Raw genomic sequence first — 25,693 nt, 5'->3', positions numbered from 1 at the left:
ATTATATTCCCACAACAAAGTTTGGGAACACACTGCTATACTCTGTTTCTTATCATTATCATTATCATTATCATTATTATTATGTTTCCCAACAAAGTTTGGGAACATTGTTTTTACTATGTTTCTTATTATTATCATTATGATGTTCCCCAAACAAAGTTTGGGAACATATTGTTTTTATTCTCTTTCTTATTAAGGTCTTCCGTTTCCAAATAAAGACCTTTTTCTTAATCTTATGTTCCTTGTCCTCTTTTTTTGTTGTTATTATTATTATTATTATCATTATTGTTGTTGTTGTTTTTTCCCGATTTTGTGCACGCGATTTCTCGGAAATGACTTGACAGATTTTTATCAAACTTTCAGGAAAGATGCACCATAAAATTAACTAAATTCCTTTTCTTTTTTCGATATTTACTTCCGGTCGTTAATTACGTCCGATATATCGTTTTTAAAAGGTCATTTTGTTCAAACGTTTTTTCATAAACGGTTTCAGATTGAGTCTTGAAACTTTCAGGAATGATATATCTCGACTTCTAGATTTGACATACGCATATCATTTATTCGGTCGTCAATTTCGTTCGTCCCCGGAAGTGAACAAAGAAAACGTCAAATTCAAAATTATGCGTCTAAAACTACAGGCAATTGCATCGCTTGGGGTCGAATTTACTATATAAGAGTAAAGGTATAGAACTCTAAATATATGGTACCCAAGTTAGCCGATGTAAAAACAATAAATTAATTGATATAAAATTTTACTTTGTATTTTAATTTATTCATACATAATCAATCTACATTACTACCAAAGTTCATCCCGAAATTCCGTATACTTCCCACGATATGCAGAAATGAACTCGGAAAAATGCCTATTATTTTTTGGTTGACTTTTAGCTGGGCCCTGACACTATACGACTACACAGAGTGTTTGAGCATTGCAACAAGCTATCAAATAGAATGTGCAGCATAAAATATCATTTCTGAAATGAATTTCTTACTCCAATTCATAAAATTAAGTCCGTAATAGCTCCAAGTGACTGGAATTTTTTAAACCGTCTGTACGTTCACAATCCCCCCCCCCCCCTATGAACGGTAGTTATGACTAATTACCCAAAAGAGATGGAAGGACTCATAACGATTTAGAGATTCAAATTCTAATATTTATCAATATTGATTCATTATAGTGCATAAATTATGCTAATAATAAGTCTTTATAAATATACAAATGTCTTATTATGTCTATTTTTATCTAAATCACATTATCACAGGTGTTTAGCGATTGATAATAATGATGTCAATGTGGGTAGTTAGTGGCACCGATGAAAATGACTGTGTTAAATGAAAGTAGAGACGGTTTAAAATTTTCAGTCACTTGGAGTTATTACGGACTTAATTTTAGTCAAACTAATTGGCGATATTTTTAAGGTTCGTTTCATCTCCTTTTTTATACAGGAGGGATATAACAGCAGTTCTCTGTGAAAAAGTCATTTGACCATTATCAATATGACTTTTAGCGCTTCGTAAATTAGGCTTTTTTTATGTAATTCCAAAAATATTGGTAAAATTCGTTTGTAAGACCGTTCGTTTTTAGATTTTTTACAACATCAGTGCATTCCTCAAGAGATGGAAACTGCTCAAAATAGTTTGCATCGTTCTCACTCAGTACAGTTTCTAAATTAATAGACGATAGATAACTATTTATGCATTCATTTGATATATTATCAGACTAGTATAGAATTTTGTAGAAATCACACATAGCACCCAAAATATCATATAGTTACATGTGTATTATAACTTTGTCTCTTCTGTCAATACATGATTTTTGTCTATTTCAGGGGATTATATAAAAACCCTTTGCGTTGCGATTGTTCATTAGTCGACATCATCCGCTTGGCGAAAAGAAGAGGATTACTGTGGGCTGGGTACCCTTCCTGTCAAAACCCTGTGACTCTAAGGAATACATTGCTGAATGACCTTATACTTCAAGAAATAGTTTGTGATTCAGGTACAGCATCTACCCTCGGGGATACAGACACCGACGTCGATTGAAATGTACTACTAATCTGGAAACATGTATCATAAACTACGGGAGTCTAGTACAACTGTATGCGTCATTATAGAGACCATACGGAACTCAATATATCCTCTGATGGATTTAATGGCGTCTTTGCATTATTAGAAGCAAAACATGTACTTTGGGTATAGGAGAACTAAGCATCCACTGTCGACCAGTCACAACCGCCGTGAACCGTTTATCTTGATCATACAAACGAGGTAATCCATAGTCAAAATCAGTGTGCCAAGAACGACCTAACAATCGGTATGAAACACGTCAGACAGCATTTAAACCTATCATAGGTTGTATTGGGGAACTAAATCAACCATAGGATTTGCTAGTTGCTGACTTTAAACGAGGCTGTTGAAGCCCTTATAACATTAACTTCTTTGTCGATAGCCTGACTCGATTTAAAAACTGATCAAAAGCAGAAGAGGCCCTTACGTATCGATGATTATTTACATTCATATGTCTATCTAATATACCCTGTGGACTCAAAAGACGCCACATAATATACACTTCTGCTTTGTACTTAGATATATTATTCAAACTATTAACGTCAATGGCAAAATAAGAATTCAACTTTACGATAAAAAGGATGATTTCAGCTTTTCCATTGTCAACTTCCCATATTCATGTAGCAATATTCCAAAATCAATTGCATATGTTTTTCATATCTCTCAACTGATTCGATACGTAAGTGCTTGTTCTGTTTGTTGTCAGTTTTTATATCGAAACAGGTTACTGACAAGCAAGTTGATGATGCAGGCATTCCGACAGTCTCGTTTAAAGTCAGCATTTCGCAAATCCTATGGTTGTGATAACGATCTAGTTTTCCAATACAACCTATCATTGGGTCAAATGTTATCTGTTTCGTACCAATTGTTAGGCCGTTCTTGACACACTGAATAACTCCGTTTACTTGATCAGGATATAGGGATCAAGGCGGATGTGACCGGTTGGCATGGGGTGCTTACTCCTACTAGGCACCTGATCCCACCTCTGGTGTGTTCAGGTGTCCGTGTTTGCACAACTCTCTATCTTGTATTGCTGATAGGAGTTATGGGATTGATCACTGTTCGTTTTCTTCACCTTTCACTAAAACACTATGATGGTTTTATAGGAGCAAATTAGGGCACGTCGTACTCGTCCAATGGGCTAATTCACAATACCATTTTAGAAACAACTACACAGCAGTGCTATAATTGTAATGGTTATTCGTCTTTGATACGAAAGCAAAATGACTATACACCTAACAGTATATGTACATGTATATGCCAAATATTGATTAAAGCTGTATCATTTCAGATTCCACCACTGGTACTACCGGCGCGAAAACAACAGTTCCTGGTAGGTATTTTGCATCTATTTAATCGAAGGTCGTTTGATTATTGGAGGTAACTTCTCGAGAAATAACGCCCCATGCCATCCTATACTTAGTCCACTACGTGTTCTTGTCCCATACTATCTTATACTTAGTCCACCTACGTGTTCTTGTTCTTCATCTTCTTTCAACTATATTCCAGCTGGACATGTCATTACAGGTGATGTTGACATAGTTGAAAATGAGGACCTCAAATCATTTACTCTAAAACGTTCTAAATACAGAACCTCGGTGTCTTGATTAGTGACAAAACGTCTCACATAGACGTTTTTGAATAAATTCTGCTTCATATAAATATAAAAACCGGTCAGTTAACAAAGGAACACAATTCGTGCCCATGGGTATTCCAACGGACTGTTGGAAGAATTGATCACTAAAGACCACGAAGATATTGTCAATGAGGAACTCTAGCATATTTTTATTTCAACTTCAGAGCACTTGTGCGTGAAATCAGAGTGGTGTTTAACAAAATAAGTTTTGGATGACTGATCACTAGATATGAATATTTCCGTTTTCCATTTCTGTTGAATAAGCAACTGTCTATGATGTCAAAAAGTATAGTCTTTAATTTATCGTGAGGAATGGTCATGCAAAGTTTTGAAAAGTCATAGGTTTTGATGTTGTTGATTTGAAAAAAGTTTTGCGATTTCAAGTTTACTAAATCTTCTTTAGAATTTGTTTAGAATCCACATTTCATTTATACTCACCTCTGGCATATAAAGTCGCACAATAAGTTTGAAATTTCTCCTTCACAGCTGTTAATATTTTCGTGAGGAGATGGTGAGGAATGGTCGTGTAAAGTCTTACATTTTGATGTTATTTATATGGGGGAAAGTTTTGCGATTTCAGGTTTACTAAAAGTTCTTTATGATGTTTTAGAATCCACATTTGATTAACACCACTTCTAGCATTTGACGCGATTTCGAGTTTGACTTTTATGAATTACAGACACAAGGACAGAATTCTGACATCTGTCTATATAATAAGATTTGTCTTGTTTGATGTGTCGCTAATTAAGGTGTTTATCAGTAGAACGTGGAAACAGTCATATAATTCCCCCGAAGTAGTAAAAGATTCTCATAGAGCTGATGATTTGGACTCTATGTCTTTTATTTCGAGTTCACAGGGGTGTATTGAAAAGAGATAACAATGAAAATGATCAACGTTAATAGATAAAACGTCGTCAATATATTTAAATGTCAAGTTCGATTTTTTCTTCTCATGTAGAAGGTTTTGAATAAATTCTGCTTCATGAAAATATAAAAACAGGTCAGTTAGCAAAGGAGCACAGTGGGAGTTCCAACATACCTTTGAAAGACCTGATCACGAAAGGCTACATAGATATTGCCAATGGGATATTCCAGCATATTTTATTTTAATTTCAGAGTACATGTTGATATCTTAATTGCATTCATACATACCGAGTTTAAAAAAAACCCACAAAATATTCAATCTTCTATTTTCAATCATATGACGTTAATGGACGCTTGCAATTGCAAGCGTGCCGTCATACATTGTTTGAATGTTATAAATAGTCAAGGCATGAAACTTTATCTTTGTACATGTAGGAACTTTTTAACTGACGATATTGCTATAAAGGATGAATATAGAAACTGCAAGAATTCGTGTAATAAATTTAGCATTTGATATACACCCAAAAACAAATTACACGGGATTGTTGTATAATACTCGGATATACCTCTGTTTAAGTGACAGACCAAAGGAGTTTCTGTCTATTTGTGTAAATTGAATTTTTTCTATGCAAACGATATAATACTTTCAAGAACCTATCCTCTATACATCGTTTCGGCTCCTTCATGAGAATATTCAATCTCTCACCAGAGAGCGTATTACGCTGCGCTACAACACTTCTGTCAACGTCTAAATGTCAAGATTCTTGGCAAAACTTACCTATACCTATAGCATCATGGATAATAATTTTATAAGATTAAGTTTTATGCTTTAAATTTTAAAGTAGGTTCACAAAAACAGCGAATTCCATGATTATACTAGTATTATTGAATGAATGAATATTTATATAAACCTTCTAATTCGCTCAGGTGTCTCATATTTACCATCTTCTGATTTTTAAAAATTCAGAGAAGTGTTTGATTTGCTCAGATATTATCATTACAGTTCGATATCCTAAGTTAGTTTTTGTACATTTTGATATAACTTTTTAGACGTTGACAGAGGTATTAGTGGAGAGTAGCGGGAACGATAATTCTGGGTAGAGATTGGAGAATATTAGTTATGCTCGAAGTGCTCTGTTTCGTTGCAATGGCAACTACCGCGGCGACTGAGAGATTGGAGCATTCGCCCCGCATAAGGAAGGTCGGAGTTCGAATCCTGGCCGCGACAGACCTACATCGTTAAAACAGGCAGTGATTGTTTCATCGTGAAACGCTCGGCATCAGGTGTGAATGTCTCGGGTCCTCGGAGATTACCTTAAGAACGGGTGCCCTGTGTCACAATAGCTGTGGAACGCTAAAGAAACCTCTCTCCTCAATGACCGTAAGCACCGACCACAGGCCTAAATTTGAAGCTCTTCACCGGTCTTGGTGACTTCTCCATATGAGTGAAAAATTCTCGAGCGAGACGTTAAGCAAGATCCAACCGTTACAATGACCAACGACACGAAGAACTAGATTGTCAAAGTTTCGGGTGGATATGTCCTATTCTCACGACAAACAAAAATGTTTACACCAGATGGCTAAAGCTTTACTAAAACACTAGAATAAAACTACATTAAATATACAAACGTCTTCACTCCACAAATTACGTTTTTATTGGATTTGGCATGCGAATGAATGTTTTATAGGGAGCGGACTAGAGCACATCCTACTCGTCCGATGCGCTAATTTGCAATGCAATTGTAGAAAAAAACCTGCATAATAATGCTAGAATTGTAACGTTTATTCGTCTTTGATACGAAAACAAAATAAAGATAAGAGATATCTCAACTGATTCGATACGCTAGAGCTTGTTTTGCGTTTAGTCAGTTATTAAATCGAGGCAATCTACTAACAATCAAGTTGATGGTACATAGTTTCAACAATCTCAATTGAAGTCAATATTTCGCAAATTCTATGGTCGTTATAACGATCTAGTTCGTCAATTCAACCTATCATTGGGTTATATGCTATCTGACGTGTTTCATACCGATTGTTAGGCCGTTTTTGACACACTGCTTTTGACTATGGATAACTCCGTTTACCTGATCAGAATATAGGGCTCATGACAGGCGTGACCGGTCGACGGGGGATGCTTACTCCTCCTAGCCACCTGATACCACCTCTGGTGTATCCAGGGGTCCATGTTTGCCCAGTTTTCTATTTTACATTGCTTATAGGAGTTGTGGGATTGATCAATGTTCGTTATCTTCACATTTCACCTCACAGTATATGTACATGCATATTCCAAAGATTAATGAAAGCTGCATCGTTTCAGATTCCACCACTGGTACTACCGGCGTGGAAACAACAGTTCCAAGTATGTATTTTGCATTTATTTGATCAAAGGTCCTTTAATTATCGTTTGTAGCTTGAAACCTAGCACAGTTAGTATTTGTTCTAACTGTTCCTTCACCAAGTTTTCTATTTTAAAAGAGAAAATCACAGGTCTTTTTAATTAAACATCCCAAGATTTAACTCTTCATACCATGATAGACGTTGTCATGATAAAAAAAATCACCGTTATGGCATTGATCTCCATTACTGGGACAAACTTTGTAGCACTTCTCAAACGGCGAAACATCAATATGAGTTATAATGATAAAACTACATCTGTATCAACAGGAGATGTTTACTCCTCATAGGCACCCGATGCCACATCCGGTGTGTCTAAGGGTCTGTGTTTGCCATATTTTTGATTTTGCATTCTCTATTTGATCTATGTAGATTGATCCATGTTTGTTATCTTCAATTTTCATGAATACAAACGAAGAAAAACAACAGCTGATCTACAAGGGTTGTTGAGAAGCTACATGTTCTCTCCTATCTTTCTTTGTTATTGGTTATTAAATACTAAGTGTTACACTCCCGTAAGCCCCTCTTACTCTGAAATAAATGCTAGAAATTGTTCTTTTCCTCTCCTACAAGAAATATCCATCCACCTTCGTTTATGAATTGCATTATCTATTTAGATTTCATCCCAGCTTCAACTGATGCAGACACTGTCTTTACGGCAATAACCGGATTTGGCAAGTATTCAACATGTACCAAACATTTTGAACATTGTATAAAACAATGTTTTACCAAGTAGTAATTTACAGTATACGCCAAAGACACTTGATGCATAAATTCATCAGCGACGAATGACATAAAACATCTTGTCGCTAGCATCATTGAAAATATCCATTTGAAATCGCTTTAAAGCATGAAGAATTCCAATCCACCAGGTAAACTCTTTGAAAATGAATATAGATTGGATTATTGCACAATATCTAAACTGCCCTTGGTATTGGAGGTAAGTTTGTTATCTTACTTAGGTATTTAGAAATATCATAAGCTGTCTTGCAAATGCATATACATACATGTACATGTACGTCTTTTATGTTAACAATTGTTCCACATACGCCGCGAATAAGATCTGATTTGATGCGATTTCGACTTTAACTTTTAGAAATTGCAGACACGAGGACGTAAATCTGGCATCTATCTACATAATTAAATCTTCTCTTGCTTGAAGTGTTGCTAATTAAGGTGTTATCCGTAGAACATTCTCCTACAGCTGATAATGCAAGTCAACTGAATCTTTGTGTGATCCTGATAAATTGTAAAGTTGTGATTTTGAACTGGGATCAAACTCGCACATCAATATGCATGTTGTTTCAAAAGTAGGATATCATCATACGATGAAGGAAATTGATGATACCTTTATTCATTTCAAATAAATTTCCGTAATGTAACATATGTTATAAAACAGTAAAACACTGTTCTCATTCATGTATTGAAATACATCAAACGAACACACTGTATACAATGAAAAGTGATGAATTAGAACAGCTCACAAATCAATAAAACCACGGAAGATTCATAGATGCACTGCTACATAGAGATCGTGAGAGACATGTATCCCTGTCTTCAGCACTGGTGGGCATTTATATCCATATATTCAACTCTGGTGTGTATTTATATTCCATTTGTCAATCCTGGTGAGTACAATTATTTCTTTCTCTATAGAATAAGCTACTATAGAACTAAACATCCATAAACTGCACCACTATGTACAAGTTACACGTTAACCTTTTGCTTGGTATCTACAAGATTTAATTTTACTCGGTATGTATATGCCATACATTTATTTTGTATAGATCTACATGGTATATGTTTACTTGGTAAGTACAGGGTATAAGTGTTCTAGGTATGTATAAGGCATGCTTTTACATCGTATACACAAGTTATTCCTGTACTCGCTGTGCGCGTATTTTGTCTGGAGAGATGAGGGATCGGAAAAAGAATCACATGATTTTCATGTTTATTGCACTGATTACAATGACGGCATTGATCACATGCATAAAATACTGTACGTTTTCAATATTTTCTCACATTCTTTCTATTATCGTATTTGAACATTCCAGGAGATCAGAAAAGGAGAAGATGTGTATGTGACTGTTGGTTAAACAATGGCGTGGTCTGCTGTGATTTTTTTTTTTGGGATCGGTGCCAGATACTGACGGGCGGGTTACTGTTGCCGGTTTTTTATATCGATTCTTAGACCGTTCTTGATATACTAATTTTGACTTTGGTTTACAAATTTAATTGTACTAAAGCATAATGCTAATTCATAACTTTACAGTGACTTGATATAACGAAAAAGTATTTTAGTTTAAAATCGACATGTGCTGTATATTATATAACTTTTCAGACAACTACATAGTATTGTTCTATTGGATTCAATTTTATCATTTTCTGTATGTACAAATTCCCCACAATAACTCTTTGTCACTATGGACCTTTCAAATTTTACCAAAATATCGTTGAAATTTTCATTTCAGATTAAAATCCAGACACACAGATGGGATTCGAACATTTTACATTCCGCACAGAATTCAGAAGCTATATCCACTAAGCCGCTGACGTTGACGACATCTGCTGCAATAATTAAACATATGTTCTCTATGAAAAAGTATACAACTTGATTACTTATATGATATTTAGATATATATTCATAAAAGAAATTCTCTATCCGTTATAAGGGGTTGGAATTTAAGTATTTCAATATCTTGGTACCTTTCAAATCCTGCAACGCAATGCACCCTTCGAGGCCCCGGTCCCATTACTTTTATAGAAAGGATAGGTACTCGGGTATTAACCTATTCGTAAAAATACCGTCCTATGTTTTTTTTCTGTTAAAACAAATTCCACTTTTCAGAATTTTAGAAATTGTCTTGTTACACAGTTTCAATTTTTCTTTATACAGAAAATTCGAGTATGCAAGGTGAAGATAACGAACAGTGATCAATCTCATAATTCCTACAAGCAATACAAAATAGATAGTTGGGCAAACACGGACCCCTGGACACACCAGAGGTGGGATCAGGTGCCTAGGAGGAGTAAGCAACCCCTGTTGACCGGTCACACTCGCCGTGAACCCCATATCCTGATCAGGTAAACGGAGTTTTCCGCAGTCAAATCAGTGTGCCAAGAACGGCTTAACAATCGGTATGAAACACGTCAGACAGATTTGACCCAATGCGAGGTTGTATTGACGAATTAGATCGTTAAAACGACCATAGAATTTGCGAAATGCTGACTTCAATCGAGACTGTTGAAATCCCTGTACCATCAACTTGTTTTTCAGTAGCTTACCTCGATTTAAAAACTGACTATACCCAGAACAAGCTCTTGCATATCGAATCAGTTGAGATATATAAACACCATATGCAGGTGATAATGGAATATTGCTACATAAATGTGGGAAGTTGACGATGGAGAAGCTGAAACCATCCCGTTTGGCATACAGTTGAGTTGTCAGTTTGCCGTTAATGTCTACTTTCAATAAAATATCTAAGTATGAAGTAGAAGTGGACGACTCTGTGGTGTCCTTTATTTCGAGCTCACAGGGATATATCAAATCGACATATGAATGAACAATATCATTGTTAATAGACAAAACGTCATCGATATATCTAAAAGTCGAATTGAAGGTCACAGCGATAGATTTTTTCTTCTCACGTAGAAGTTTTTGAATAAATTCTGCTTCATATGAATATAAAAACAGGTCAGCTAACAAAGGAGCACAATTCGTGCCCATGGATATTCCAACAGACTGTTGGAAGACCTGATTACCAAAGACCAGGAAGATAGTGTCAATGAGGAACTCTAGCATATTTTTTATTTCAACTTCAGAGTACTTGTGCGTGGAATCAGAGTGGTGTTTAACAAAGTAAGTTTTTGAACGACTGATCACTAGATATGAATATTTCCGTTTTTGTTGAAGAAGCAACTGTCTATGATGTCAAAAAGTCTAGTCTTTAATTCATCGTGAGGAATGGTCGTGTATAGTGTTGAAAAGTCATAGGTTTTAATGCTATTGATTTGGGAAAAATTCTGTGATTTCAAGTTTACTAAAAGTTCTTTAGAATTTTTTAGAATCCACATTTGAATAACACCACTTCTGGCATATGTAGTCGCACAGTAAGTTTGAAGTTTCTCCTTCACAGCTGTTAACATTTTCGTGAGGAGCAACGATAGGGGCTTGGTAGAACACTTACTGGATCCAGCAATGTATCTTTGTTTGTAAGGGTTTTTATGTAGTTTAGGAATCCAGTATAGGTACGGTAACTCATATTCATTCGACCCATTGACTAGAATATTAAATGTGTCTAAAACTGAAGCATGGTTTTGAAGAATTTCGTCTTTTGAAAGGGCAGTTGGAGTATAAGTATGATTACCAAAAGTGGAATTAATGCCAAGTTCGTTTAAAATACAGTTGTAATAATGAGCCTTACAAACAAAGACAATGTTGTTACTAGCTTTGTCAGCTGGAACCAAAACATATTCCTCATGTAACCTATCTAATTCTTTTATCACTTCTGGTTTACTAAACACAGAAGGATAGATGGTACGTACTTTGGTTTTCATGTGTCTAAGGCGGGATTTTAATATCCCTCTTATAGTATGTAATACCATTCAAAAATGATAAAAAGTATATCAGTAATTATTTTGATAATATACTACCCTGATTATGGTTCTAAGATATCAGACTACTGGCTATCAAAATCAATCGATGTGTTGTCAGACATAATTCTATACTGATTTACTTATAGCATAACCTGTTTGGAAGATATGGAACAACTTCCTTAAACAGTCAAATTCTGCTGGTTACACCATCCCTGAATATATTTCAAGGACAATATGTTGAGAAGTGTGTACAAATGATGAATACAGGATAGTACGAGGTAAATCAAGTACCAATTTAGGGAGGGAATATGGATGTTTTAAGATTTTATATGAAACTGGCGAAATGCTGAGGATTTGAATTTGAGACTATCTTATGATATGTTGGAGTCAAAGAATATATTTATTTCTCGAGTCTCCTTTAGATTTGACCATTATTTTTCTGATTATGAATTACTTGTCTGAAATTTTCTCGCGTAAAGTTTGATGTTATTAAATAGTCAAAAAAGTAAACTCCAGATACAAAACGTAACTACAAGGCTTGCGAATTCATCTTTGAATACAGTTAATGTCAACTACACGATCCACATTATATATATACGATACATGATCAATGTTTAACAATTTAATGGATATGTATGCATATTCACAAAAAACCCTTTCCTCCTCTGGAACTCACCATTTATTTCGTACAAATATGTGGTATTCACAATAACACCTCACTCATCCTGCTGAACAGTTCTATGATAAAAAGAGTAGTATCAAATCCACATTATTTTTAACTAGGAGACCACAATAATGTTGATTTTAACACAAGGCTTCTAATACAGGGAAATGAGATGGTACAGTGAAATGAAATGTAGTGCTATGTTGACTGCTCCAAATTGTTTCTTCTTTGTTACAGATAAGCATTATATCAACAGTAAGAGAAGGAGCAATATCGCCATTTGATGATTTGCGCCCTGCCCACTGGACATACCACGACTGCCACTCCAGTTCACTCGGCTGTACATTGAATTAGTATTGGCTTCGGCCGGAGGGTGAGCTCAGACTCTGATGGACTGGTCTCTCACTCTGCGGGAATCTGATGCTCTTATCCGTTAACCACTTATCATTCCGAGGAACGACCATGTAAGCTTTCCAGTCTCCGTAGCAATGGAAGATATAGTGACAATCTATATGATACTTGCTTTTTCCGTTACATATTGCTTGTCGATATTTACTACTAAATGTAACAAACATGAATAAGGGTAACTTCCTAAGAAGATCAGAAAGGCTTTAGATATGAAAAATATTTTTGAAATAGTAGTTGATTTTAGATCTTTACGTTTGAAATATCAAATTTAATTCAATTGTTTTAACTGATATTATGGATGCAAGACAACATCATCTGAATTAATATCAATTAAGATCAAAAAAATGTAGGTCCATTATGAGCACATCAGTCTTTCGAAACCAGCTCATTACAGCCCAATCCCAAATGTGACAGAAATACTTTTGAAAAACTTCTGAATGTCAGAGAACCACATGCATTTGTTATCAGTCTGCAATACATCAATGGTTTGGTTTGTTGTAATGTGTTCAACGGATCCACCATGTAATTTAATTTTTAAAAGTTGGCTTATTTTAGTTGGGTTTGGCTAAAACGCGATATTTCTTTGGGGTTTAACACATTCGCAGGATATCGGCGCATGCACGAACTTTCACTTTACATAAATCAATCACAGAGACAAACTATTTACAAACACCACATTAATTCAGCTTAATTAAACATATTTTCGTTTTTAAAAAAACTGTGCTTGGGAGAAATTGTTGAGAACATGATTTATCTTTATAGTGCTAGTTAAGCGGAGGGGAAGTGAAGTTTCGGTTTAATTGGATGGGCTTTTTAAATCGTTTGTCACGTTGGTAGCCAGAAACTTTGATACATTAAATTCTAATTCTAGTCTTTTTCGGACTTTGATTTTGGTGGGTTTATTCTTCTTAATCTATCTATTTTTTCTTTCGCTCGTTTTGTCGATTTAATTTTTTTTTATGACAACCTACTATCAAAAGCCGTTCATCTTTCGGTCTGAGTTTTGGCATCACCCATTTTCATTTTCGTGCAATCCATGTATGAAACCTGGAATTTAAAAAATGCAGTTTTATTTTTAAAAGTACATGTTAACACTGGTATTTCAAAGGCTGTTCAGAACTCACCAGTACCTCCACAACTAATAGGATTCAGAAGTACTTACCAGTACCTCCACAACTAATAGGATTCAGAAATATTCATTGTAGATCAGAACTTACCAGTACCTCCACAACTAATAGGATTCAGACGTATTCATTGTAGATCAGAACTTACCAGTACCTCCACAACTAATAGGATTCAGATGTATTCATTGTAGATCAGAACTTACCAGTACCTCCACAACTAATAGGATTCAGACGTATTCATTGTAGATCAGAACTTACCAGTACCTCCACAACTAATAGGATTCAGATGTATTCATTGTAGATCAGAACTTACCAGTACCTCCACAACTAATAGGATTCAGATGTATTCATTGTAGATCAGAACTTACCAGTACCTCCACAACTAATAGGATTCAGACGTATTCATTGTAGATCAGAACTTACCAGTACCTCCACAACTAATAGGATTCAGAAGTAGTCTTATCATATTAGGTGTTTTCACCCCAATCTCAAATGATATGGTTTATGCAGAACCTACATTCCCTATGGTGAACTGAAAATACTTCAAGTGAAAATTGCCACAGGATGACACAGATATTTCATGGTATTTATTCTCAATTCGTCTTTTTCAATAGATCATGGATTTTCGTTCAAGACTCGTTCGTTCTAAATGACCAGACAAATAGCAATCGCCATATAATTGTAAACCATTAGCAATGCTAATCAAGCATATACGGAGAAAACACCTGATCAGTTCAAACACAGCAAACCTATTTACTAAATATCTGCATGACAATTGATTGATTGTAAATTGTTTAACTTCCATCTTGAAAATCTCTTACTCAGATAGAGACGTCACCAATGCCGGTGAAGGGCGGCAAAATTTAGGCCTATGCTTGGAGTTTACAGCCTTTGAGCAGGGGGTCTTGATCCTGACACACCTGCTGTGACACAGAGCCTCGGGTTTTGTTGTCTTATCCGAAGGACCGCCCCATTTAGTCGCCTCTTACGACAAGCAGGAATACTGAGGACCTATTCTAACCCGGATCACGGTACAATTTATGATTGCAGATATCATAGAACCATACATCGTTTCATTTTATTGAATACATCAATGAATAGTTTTAAAATCAATACATTGACTGTTGCAATACATTACAGGAGGTGTATCGGCCATAATAAAATCCACAAACATTTAATTCCAAAGGAAACCAACCATCAGGACGGACACAGAATTGTTTACACTCGATTTAAGATGTAGATATTAAATCTAATTTCTATCAATATTTTGAGGAGTGTATACAAATGATAACTATGTGACGATACACGATATACTGTCTGTCATCGTAAAGAAACGATAGCACACGTGTTGTAATAACCTGCGGTCAACTGGCGAGAACTTTACGTTGTGTTTGAATAAAATATTTTATTTATGCATGGTGGAGTTGAAATAATTGGTTGAAACTTTTCATTTGTTAACTACCACCTTTGTTTCCTCGTGGACTTTTCCATCATGTATGTTTTATTTGTGGTTTTGTCATTTATCCAATGTTTTGAAAAGAAGAGAATCGAAGTAGTAAGCCACGGCTAATAGAAATCTTCAACACCTATGCAGAGTTTGGATTTTTAATCACCACTGAGATATGACTGAAATATATGCAACGCGACAGAAAACACCAAAGCTTCAGTTAACTGACTACAAGAGACGATCTAATTAAATATACTGCATCAACAATATACAAAATTAAAACTGTATTTAAATCAAGATCCGTACATTCTTGAAATCATATATTATCAAACTTAGGTGCATGACTGTTTTTACATACGGGGAACATTATGCAGATTTATATTTCTTAAATTTGAAGCTTTGAAAGGTGAAGGTAACGAACAGTGCTCAATCTTATAAATCCCATTAGCAATACGAATAAGATAGTTGGGCAAACATAGAACCCTGGACACAGGAGAGGTTGGATCATGAATGAACCGTCCATATATTCGTCATGATAAGCATTCATTGTTTGGGGAAAAAATATAGTATTCATATTATTTTTATTTTTGGTTGCATTGCTAAATAGCGCATTTGACCTGATGGGTACATCTAATTTTCTACCATGTCTTTATATGAGCATTATATGTAGCCCTGGTTATATATATATCATGTTGTTGCGTTGTTGGAATATCACAGTACAATATTTACACGTTTTACAGGATTGAAGATGAGTATTTTCAAACTATAATCCAAACTGTAATAAAATTCTAGATACATTGGCTCTTTCGTTTGTTATTACGCATGTAGCAGCGATGGAGTTTCCTCACAATCACCTTTACTGATACAATAATGGTTTAGAATTTAGATGATCGAAAACTACTTAGTCAAACAGAACAATGTTTGTGTGAAACGTTTTAATGGAAGGAAAATATTCACAAAGTATTGAAAGCTGAAGATAACGAACAGGGATTTATCTCATAACTCTTATAAAGAATACAAAATAGGGAGTTGGGAACATAGGAGCCTTTGGATATACCATAGGTGGGTCCAGGTGCCTAGGACGGGTAAGCATACCCTGTCGACCGGCCACATTCATTTGCATGCATTTCTCACAAGAATGGTAATCCCCTTGTCATAACAACATCTATACGGAAAAAAATAAATACCTTATATCACGAAAACATTTCGCTAACTCACCTAAACATAAAATATAAACAAATGAAGATAACGGACAGTGATTAATCTCATAAATCCCATAAGGGATACAAAATTAAGAGAACAGCAAATACGGGCCTTTAAACACACCAAAGTTGGAAGCAGGTTCTTAGGAGGAGTAAGAAACCCTCTTGAGCGATCACACCCACAGTGAACCCATATCGTGATCTGGGCCTGATTTTCGAAAGATGGTGGACTTTACACGGTGTGAACTCAGTGTTAACTTCTGTGTAAAATTTAACCATGTGATTAACTGTTTTTCAAAAGCGAGTTTGCGTTAACGTTGTATCAATTCTGTGTTAACTTTAATCCACCTCCAGTACCTGGGTTAGAGAACACAAAGTATGTTAAAATTTTCATTTTGTCAGCAAATTTATTCTTTTCATGTATATAACTACTTTAAATGTGTTTTTAATGAAATAGTTTGGTAGTTTTCGAGTTTGAAAGCGATGAAATTCAAATCTTGCGATATGCATATTTACTATCTTTATTTTTGCGCCATTATGTGTGACGTCATATGCACCCCTAGGTTTGAAAACATATATTAGTCATTTCATAGACAGATTAAATTTAATCGACAAAAAGCAAATTATCACGATTTTTTGTGCCGTGTAAGGGTGTACTAGTTGTCGGTAGAAAGGATTTAGACTGAGTATTTTTCAATTGTCGAAGGAAGGTATGAGAAAAAAGACGTGGATAATTTCTTTTGTTAGAGCAAGAACTTTACCTTTATAAAAACACCCAGTCACCTTTTCAAAAACCACTTGGACAGAGACTCAGATAAACTGCGAGGAAATGGATAGATCGAATCTATAATCACTGGTAGGTCTACAATATGCATTCTGTTTTGGTCTCCAAATTCAATACACACTCGGATCAACTGACCTTCACCTTGTAACAATACATAATGTATATATACAATGTAACTTGTGGTCCCAGTGTCTACCAACTGGTAGATTTACAATAAAATTTAAATATACAAACCAATTGAAGTTTTATTTATAAATAATAGAATATTGTATTTCCCAACTTTAGATTGAATTATAAAATTATTTCTCATTGAACTCTAACATCTTGAGTACGTCAGTATAGCGCCTTGCTCCCACGTCCTAACGATGTGTAGATTACAATTCAAAAATAGTAAGATTGATTTATTGATATAGAATATTGTGGTTTCCACTTTAAATTTGATTATTTTTATTGATTTGTGTGTTTTTTGTTTTTGTTTTTCTTCTTTTTTTCTTTCCAAAATGCACCCGTGACAGTAACTTGACTTAGGGCCTAGTTGTCAACAGTGTAACGTAGTATAATTGGTCACGAGTCCAATCCAAAAATAAATAATTATTGTAATGTTTATTTTAGAAAAAACAGCGCCAATTACAGATGTATAAAGAAATAACATTACCAAACAGTTTGTAGACAGCGACCCATATAAACATTATTTACTCGCAATATTGCCGATTTCATACTCGCTTTCCTCGTCATATCTTTGGGTACATCGTTATTTGTATGTACTGGTAGCTAAAACATATAAGACTTGGGAAATATGTCAACATCGATTTAAATGTTGCCCATGGTGAATAAATTAGGCCCCTAAAAGCTGAGTTTTTTAATATCTCACACTATTTCACAATCAGTTAATCGAAGAAGGGCGCATGTGACGTCACCATACCACGTGACTACATAACTAATTAACTAGACTTTTTGAAATATGGGCTTAGTCTGTATTGTGATTAATTATCGCAATATTTCGGCGAATGAACTATTATAATTGATTACTATAAGCATAAGGAAGACAAATTGTATGTAATTCTATATATTTTGAAAACATGAGATGTGTCCTTTAGTCTTAACACTGGTTTAAAATGGCCGCCTACTTCATTTTATGTCCGCCTCAGACCAAACATCATGAAAAATTCAAGGGCTCTGACATTTTGAGGTGTGTTCTGATGCTGATCTCTGACGGTTGTCATGAATTGATATATTCGTCAAATCTCGTGCAATTAACCTTGCGGTAATGGAAAAACTTGGACAGTTGGATGGTGGTGTGATTTTACACTTTTCTATCAGTGGCAATATCTTGCAAGTATATATAGATACTTTCGGCATAAACTTTCAATGAGGGAGGGGGCAGTAAAATTCGTATTATATTCACTTTTAAGTAATCCTGCAACAGGACCCATGCTTAAGATGTAACAAAGCTTGTTGAGAAGAGATCAGAGTTAGTTGACACTCAATTTGGAAATTTTCCAAAGGGGAGTACTTTGAGCATTTAGTAGAAACTGTTCAATATATCTATTTTAATCTGAATGGGTGACAACTCCTTTCCAACCCAGTGCAAATTTCAAAGTCAGGGAATATCAGTTTTGTATTTAATGAGAAATAACTGAAGGTCTATGAATCACCCAAAATAAGAGAGATGGAATGTGAAGAAATTGAGAAGGAATTCCAGTGCAATAATCCAAAATGGCACAAGATAAGGAAATACATGATAACCGCTTCAAACGCTGGGGAAATTGCTAAGTGACGAGCAGGTACTTTTCACCCTATTTTTATCATGCTCTTACTACGTCACCTAAGTTACCCAGGTGATCGTTAGCTATCAAACCCTTCCGTCGCGTGTTAACAATTAAACATTTCAAAGTTCTTGAAAACTATTTCACCCATTTTTCTAAATTTGGTTTGAATCATCTTTGTTGTAGGAGCAACCTAAATTATTAATTTCATGTCTCTTGCACCCAGAGGCTCTAAGGGCAAGGCTAAACTGCCAAAGTTTTAAAAATCTTATTTACTTCCAAACATGAAAAGCGAAGATAACGAACAGTGATCAATCCCATTACATATGCAATACAAAATAAATAGATGGGCAAACACGGACCCCGGATACACCAGGGGTGTGATCAGGTGCCTAGGAAGAGTAAGCATCCCCTGTTGACCTGTCACAACCGCCCTGAGCTTTATATGCTGATCAAGTAAACGGAGTTATCCGTAGTCAAAATCAGTGTGCCAAGAACGGCCTAACAGTCGGTATGAAACACGTCAGACAGCATTTGACCCAATGGTAGGTTGTATTGATGAACTTGTTTTGTTTTGAACATATTTTATTGTACATAATAATATACAAAAGGATCAGAAACAACTTGCTTGGCACATCTAGCAAAACATTAGAAAGATATGTCTATTTAAAAGCTGTCTACTTAAATTGTACATTTCATGACACCGCTGGGGCTGGGGTTTTTACAGAAGGGTGTGGCAAAAATCTGGATATGACATTCAGTGAAAACTGAGTACACATAACTCAGAGAAAGGATCATTCTGGTACCAAAATCATAGATATCATGGCCCTGAGGCAAGAGTCGGGTTGGGGGCAAAAATATAATTGATAATTACAAAACATTTTACCAAAAAGTTTACGGGTTTTTTTACCTCGGGGTAGGGTTCAAATCCAGAATAAATCTTAAATACAAATATGAGACGGGCTATGGTACTCCAGTGATCATTAAGACCTGTGGGCGTCTTCGTTTTAAGAAAAAAGATTTTGACGTTATCAAAAACGCAGTGCATATTACTTCTCTAAAGATAAAATCATCATTTGGTAGTAGGTTGTCTTGTAGAAATGTAGTTAAACATATTATGAATTAATTAACCTGCCCATCATTCTTCAGATGGTGAGAAGATCGCGGACCGTCTGAAGTCTACGAGAAATGTACAGACGGCGGCTATGAAACGTGGCATTGTGAAGATAATACTGCATATTTGTACAGTGAGATACAATGAAATAAGTTAGCCATCTTATTCTCCCCAAAGCTGGATGGATGCAATATATACATTGTTAGTACATGCTTTGGGGTAACAGTACACACATATGCAAAATTCACAATAATTAGTGATCATCAATAAATAGTAGATATATAGTAGCAATCTAAAATTTGAATATGTTATAAATGTTTTATTGTAGAAATGTGTCCATGCGGTGTTGTAGTCAGTCCTTATGCCCACTGATTTGCTGCGATCCCTGACAGAAAGGTGTATTTGCCAGACAGAAAACCTTGCCATGGACGTTTAGAAATAAAATGTTCAAATACTGACAACTAAGGAAAAGTAAATTGTCTAGCAAATATTGATGGCAAATTGCAATTGAAAAAATTACAACTATTACTATCATGTAGAAATGCAAGTGAGAGTGACTGGACTTCAGTGGTGCGATGTTTTAGAATGGTTAGAAAATGATGTACATTTGGAGACATTCGATGATGATTTTTCCGCAGTGTACAGAAACAAACGTGATGTATTTTTCTTCATTATGATTTGAATCAAACTGTTAAACATTATTTTTTGTTAATATATGTATATGCAACATAACAAGTCTTAACTGTTAGGCTTTTCTTATCTTCGATTTGCAATTGTACATAACTGATTTACTGTGTCTGCAATGGAAAGTGGACGGTAAACTGCAAAAGGCGGTACTCTTTTACTGTCTTTATGAAATTGATATATTACTTCATTGAGCTTTGCAGATGTTAATGAAAGGTGAAGATAGCGAACAGTGATCAATCTCATAACTCCTATAAGCAATACAAAATAGAGAATTGGGGAAACACGGACCCTGGACACACCAGATGTGGAATCAGGTGCTTAGGAGTAGGCATCCCCTGTCGATTGGTCATACCCGCTGTGAGCCTTATATCTTGATCAGGTAAACGGAGTTATCCGTAGTCAAAATCAGTGCGCCAAGAACGGTCTAACAATCGGTATGAAACAAGTCAGACAGCATTTGACCCAATGGTAGGTTGTATTGGCAAACTAGATCGTTATAACGACCATAGAATTTGCGAAATGTTGTCTTTAAACAATACTGTTGAAAGCCCTTTACCACCAACTTGTTTGGCAGTAACTTGCTTCGATTTAAAAACTGACCATATGCAAAACAAGCTCTTGCTTATCAATCAGTTGAGAGATACAAACACCATTTGCAAGTGATTATGGAATATTGCTAAATAAATATGGGAAGTTGGCCATGGAGAAGTTGAAATCATCCCGTTTGTCATAAAGTTGAGTTGTTAGTTTGATGTTAATATCTACTTTCAATAAATATCTAGGTATGAAGCAGAAGTGGACGACCCTGTGGTGTCTTTTATTTCAAGCTCACATGGATATTTCGCTCCAAGTTAATCTTAAGCGAGACAATCTTTGATTGTCTTCAATTTGTGCTTTTGAAAACTGTCCATTACTACAGGGGTTGCAATAGCTATTCCTGTGTCTTTCAGTGAATTATCCAGGACAAATCCTTTATCAGGCATAATTTAGTCAACTGGTTCCACCAGATATAAACAAATCCTGAAATTTTTGTGATTTCAATATCCGACATTCATTTTATTTTGGCAAGTGAAATGGAGGTTTTTATCTACATCTTCCCTGCAAATTATGAATACACCAGTTAAACAACTTCACAGATATTAAGATTAAACAATCAATATTAACAACTGACTCTGATGATTAGTACAACTGAAATGTGATGATAATGAACAGTGATGAATTTCATAACTCTTATCAGGAATACAAAATAGAAAGTGCGCAAACACGGACCCCTAGATATACCAGAGATGGGAGTTGTTTGATAATGAATAAAAAGAAACACATTGATTATAGTAATCATTACTTATATTCATATATTCCTAAAACAATTTTTATTTCGAACTTTTAAGCAGGTTATCGTTAAGGGATTATTCTGCCGAAAGAATATAAAATTATCTTTCACTTCTGATCCGCACCTTCTAACACAACCACAAATATATCCACCGCTCCTGTGGTCAACAATAAAGAAGAAAATAAAAACATGTTCTAAATCGTTTCTGGAAAACTGTTTTAGTGTTCTTTTAAGCAAAACGATAAATGTTATGGAGTTTAATCTATTCATATGTACATGCAAGGTGAAGATAACGAACAGTGATCAATCTCATAACTCCTACAAGCAATACAAAATAGATAGTTGGGCAAACACGGACCCCTGGACACACCAGAGGTGGGATCAGGTGCCTAGGAGGAGTAAGCATCCCCTGTTGACCGGTCACACCCGCCGTGAGCCCTATACCCTGATCAGGTAAACGGAGTTATCCGCAGTCAAAATCAGAGTGCCAAAAACGGCTTAACAATCGGTATGAAACACGTCAGACAGCTTCACCTTTGATTAACATCTGCACCGCTCAATGAAGTAATATATCAATTTGTTATTCATATCTTAAAATGGGCATTCTTTGTGAAGTTACACTGCCCTTTTGAAATGAAAAACGACATTAAAATTTGTAAGCATCAATGTTTTGTTGCCATATTTATATCATTCATCGGTGGATCCAGAACATTTTGAAAGGGGAAGGGAGAGGGTAATTGCTCCCCACGTGTGTACCTTTTACGCCAAAGGAAGGAGATCGACAACCCCAAAATGGGAAATCATGACCTTTTTCATTCGAACAAAAGGGGGTTGCGATCCTTTTAACCCCTACAGATCTGCCACTGGCATTGGTTTTTATTGCCATATTTATACTAGGCTTTAGACGTTGGAGTACTAGAGGAAGCACCATCTGATTATATGCTTCTGTTACGATTGGTCGTGCCCGCGGCCTACACGGTAGGAGAACAGAATATTCATTGTTGTTGTTCAAACTATATTTTCATGCTTTTCAATATATATATATATATATATATATATATATATATATATATATATATCTGCTTTCAGCATTAGGCAGGCGCACATCCATAAAATCATACTTAGGCAGACATATATAGTCCATGTATAAACTTCAACATTTTTCATCATGCATTCGATCATTTTGTTTAGCTATCACCCTATTTGTAATTTTCAAATCAATTAACGATAATATATCAAGAATGAAAGATATACAATTTATGATGTCTGCCAAAGTTTTCAGATATCCGTAGTAGTCCTTAGGCAGACATTGTATATAATTTTATACAATTCCATCGTAAGGTAGACAATATATTTTATGTACGCAGTATGCCTTGGGCAGACATTGTATATTCATATAATATACAATTCCACCAGAAGGTGGACAGTATTTTCCAAACCAGCTGAAGACTTTAGAGAGACGGCATTTAAACTACAATTATGCAAAAACTGCATGCGATTGATTTCCAGCACAGATGAAATGCCGGTCAATTTCCAAACATTTATAACCTTTGTGTGGCTACTGTTTTGGGGGACAACCTATCTTGGAATACGATTTAATTATTCAAGTTTGCTATCACTAAAATTCTACCTGACAATGCATTTCCATTCAATTTGCACAAAAAGTTGTAGAGTATTTGCCTCTGATAAATCTCTTTATCTATTCAACCAGCTTTTCTGCAGCAATTTAGACTAATTGATAATCTTTAAAGAGTCCAACAAATTATCCATAGCAATATTAATTAACTTTGATCATGTTACTCGCATTCATTTAAATAACCACCATTTGCACTGTACACAAATAATGTTATACAAAATAATTACTTTCAAAACAGTACATAAACGACAATTTAAAAGTTAACTTTAACATGAAATTTATTTATTATATAATTGTTACGTTGTAGCAAAAACTGGCATGTCATACAAATCATTTTCAAGTATGGTTCCTGGTCAAATATTAATAAAACATATAGGATTCTCATCCATTTCATGAAAAATTACAAAAGACATATCAATCAAAATTTAATGCATTTCATGAAATGAAAGGCGCACATGCTTTATTGGGTACATGAGAATTAGTTAAAAGTATCACTAGCCCCAAGGATTATGAAATCTTGAGAAAAATTCCTGTTCTGCATACCTAAATTAAATCCTAACATACAAAACAGAATAAAACAAGATGTGTTCATAAAACTTAAATGTCCCGAAAGTGTCTATACAGTCCAGATGATTGATTGTGTATTGTTTAACGTCCCTCTCGAGAATATTTCACTAATAAGGAGAGGTTATATATACAACATTAAATAATATGACTACTTTGGACCTGTCTACAGTCATAACCCTGGAGTTGTGTAAATCACCACTTTTGGTATATCCTTTTCTGCTTCTAATAAGCATGCATTTAGTTATTTACCATATCACAATTAAGACAATAATTGCTACTATAATTTTGGCCTTATCCTGGAAACTAAACCCTTGTCCAGGAAATCATGAAATTTACAATTTTGGTTAAGGACTACCACATATTAATTTAGTTTGAAGTTAATATCAACCTTTAAAAAAAATATTTTATAATTGTTTAACGTAGTTCCACTCTCCTGTGACGAAGGGAACCTAAATTTTGTTAAAGTCTTTTTCAATAGTTATTGTAAAAAATCTTGTTAACCATAAGACATTTCAAGTCACGTATGAGTTTCAAAATACAGAATCCAAGGGTAATAACTCTTTTTTCATTAAGTTATTTATCAATTTTTTATGCATAGATTTCCTTTACTTTTCACAAACATCTTGTATATTTTTTTAAAGAAACAGTTTCATGAAATTGTTATGAATACCATTATATCGTTTTAACAAGTTTTTGTGATAATGAAATGTATTTGAGGAAAATTGTAATTTTCTGACATAATAGCAGGTATATGCGTGCTAATTGATAAATCTTTTTATCAATGCTACAACATACTTATCTTATCATTTTTATTTGTTACTAAGATAATCATTAATCAAATATAAGATTGAACCTATAATTCTAGAGGGGGTGGAATTACCTTAAAACATATGCACTATGTATACCAAGTTTGGTCTTACCCCAGAGTCAGAAACCTAACCCCATGGATTATTACATCTACATTTTTAGTAAAGGCCTTCCTCCTCTACCTGACTATGCATACGTTTTTCTTACAGATGGGTGGATTTTCGAATATTAGTCAAAGAATGACAGTTTTTACGCTGCCCTTAAGGCCCTGGGGGTGTAGAAGCCCCACAATTTACAACTTGTAGTTACATGTGTAAGAAGAAAATCTAAAATGTTCAATTGTTAATAAATGTCATCACTGACCATTTTGGCACCATCCTAATGACAAACTCCTAAATATCCACTGTGTTTCAAGTTAGTACTGATAGCATTAAAGAAGAGTTCCTTTTTAAATGTTTAGTAATACACATAAACACTACATGTACATACATCTGTACCAAGTTTGACCTTGCCCTGTGGCAGAACTTGTACCCTAGGGTTTATGAAATTTACAATTTTAGTAAAGGTATTCCTGCTGTACATCACTATGCACTTAGT

General features: G+C 34.9%; 1 long non-coding RNA gene across 2 annotated transcripts; it reads left to right on the top strand.

Annotated features, from left to right (window-relative positions):
* The first annotated feature begins 10,784 nt into the window (after positions 1 to 10,784).
* Positions 10,785 to 15,996, top strand: LOC125665675 (uncharacterized). 2 transcript variants are annotated; one of them, XR_008799477.1, is made up of 6 exons: positions 10,785 to 10,823; positions 11,707 to 11,838; positions 12,462 to 12,688; positions 14,168 to 14,339; positions 14,582 to 14,787; positions 14,897 to 15,996. It is a non-coding gene; the product is annotated as an uncharacterized LOC125665675 (long non-coding RNA). The 2 variants fall into 2 exon arrangements; XR_008799478.1 differs by lacking the exon at positions 10,785 to 10,823 and having other exon boundaries at positions 10,874 to 11,838; positions 14,267 to 14,339.
* The last annotated feature ends 9,697 nt before the right edge of the window (positions 15,997 to 25,693 follow it).

The sequence above is a fragment of the Ostrea edulis genome, chromosome 10, assembly GCF_947568905.1.
Source record: "Ostrea edulis chromosome 10, xbOstEdul1.1, whole genome shotgun sequence".
In the NCBI taxonomy this organism is placed as follows: Eukaryota; Metazoa; Mollusca; class Bivalvia; order Ostreida; family Ostreidae; genus Ostrea; species Ostrea edulis.
The sequence above is the reverse complement of the archived record's forward strand: the minus strand, read 5'-3'. Positions and strand labels throughout refer to the sequence as shown.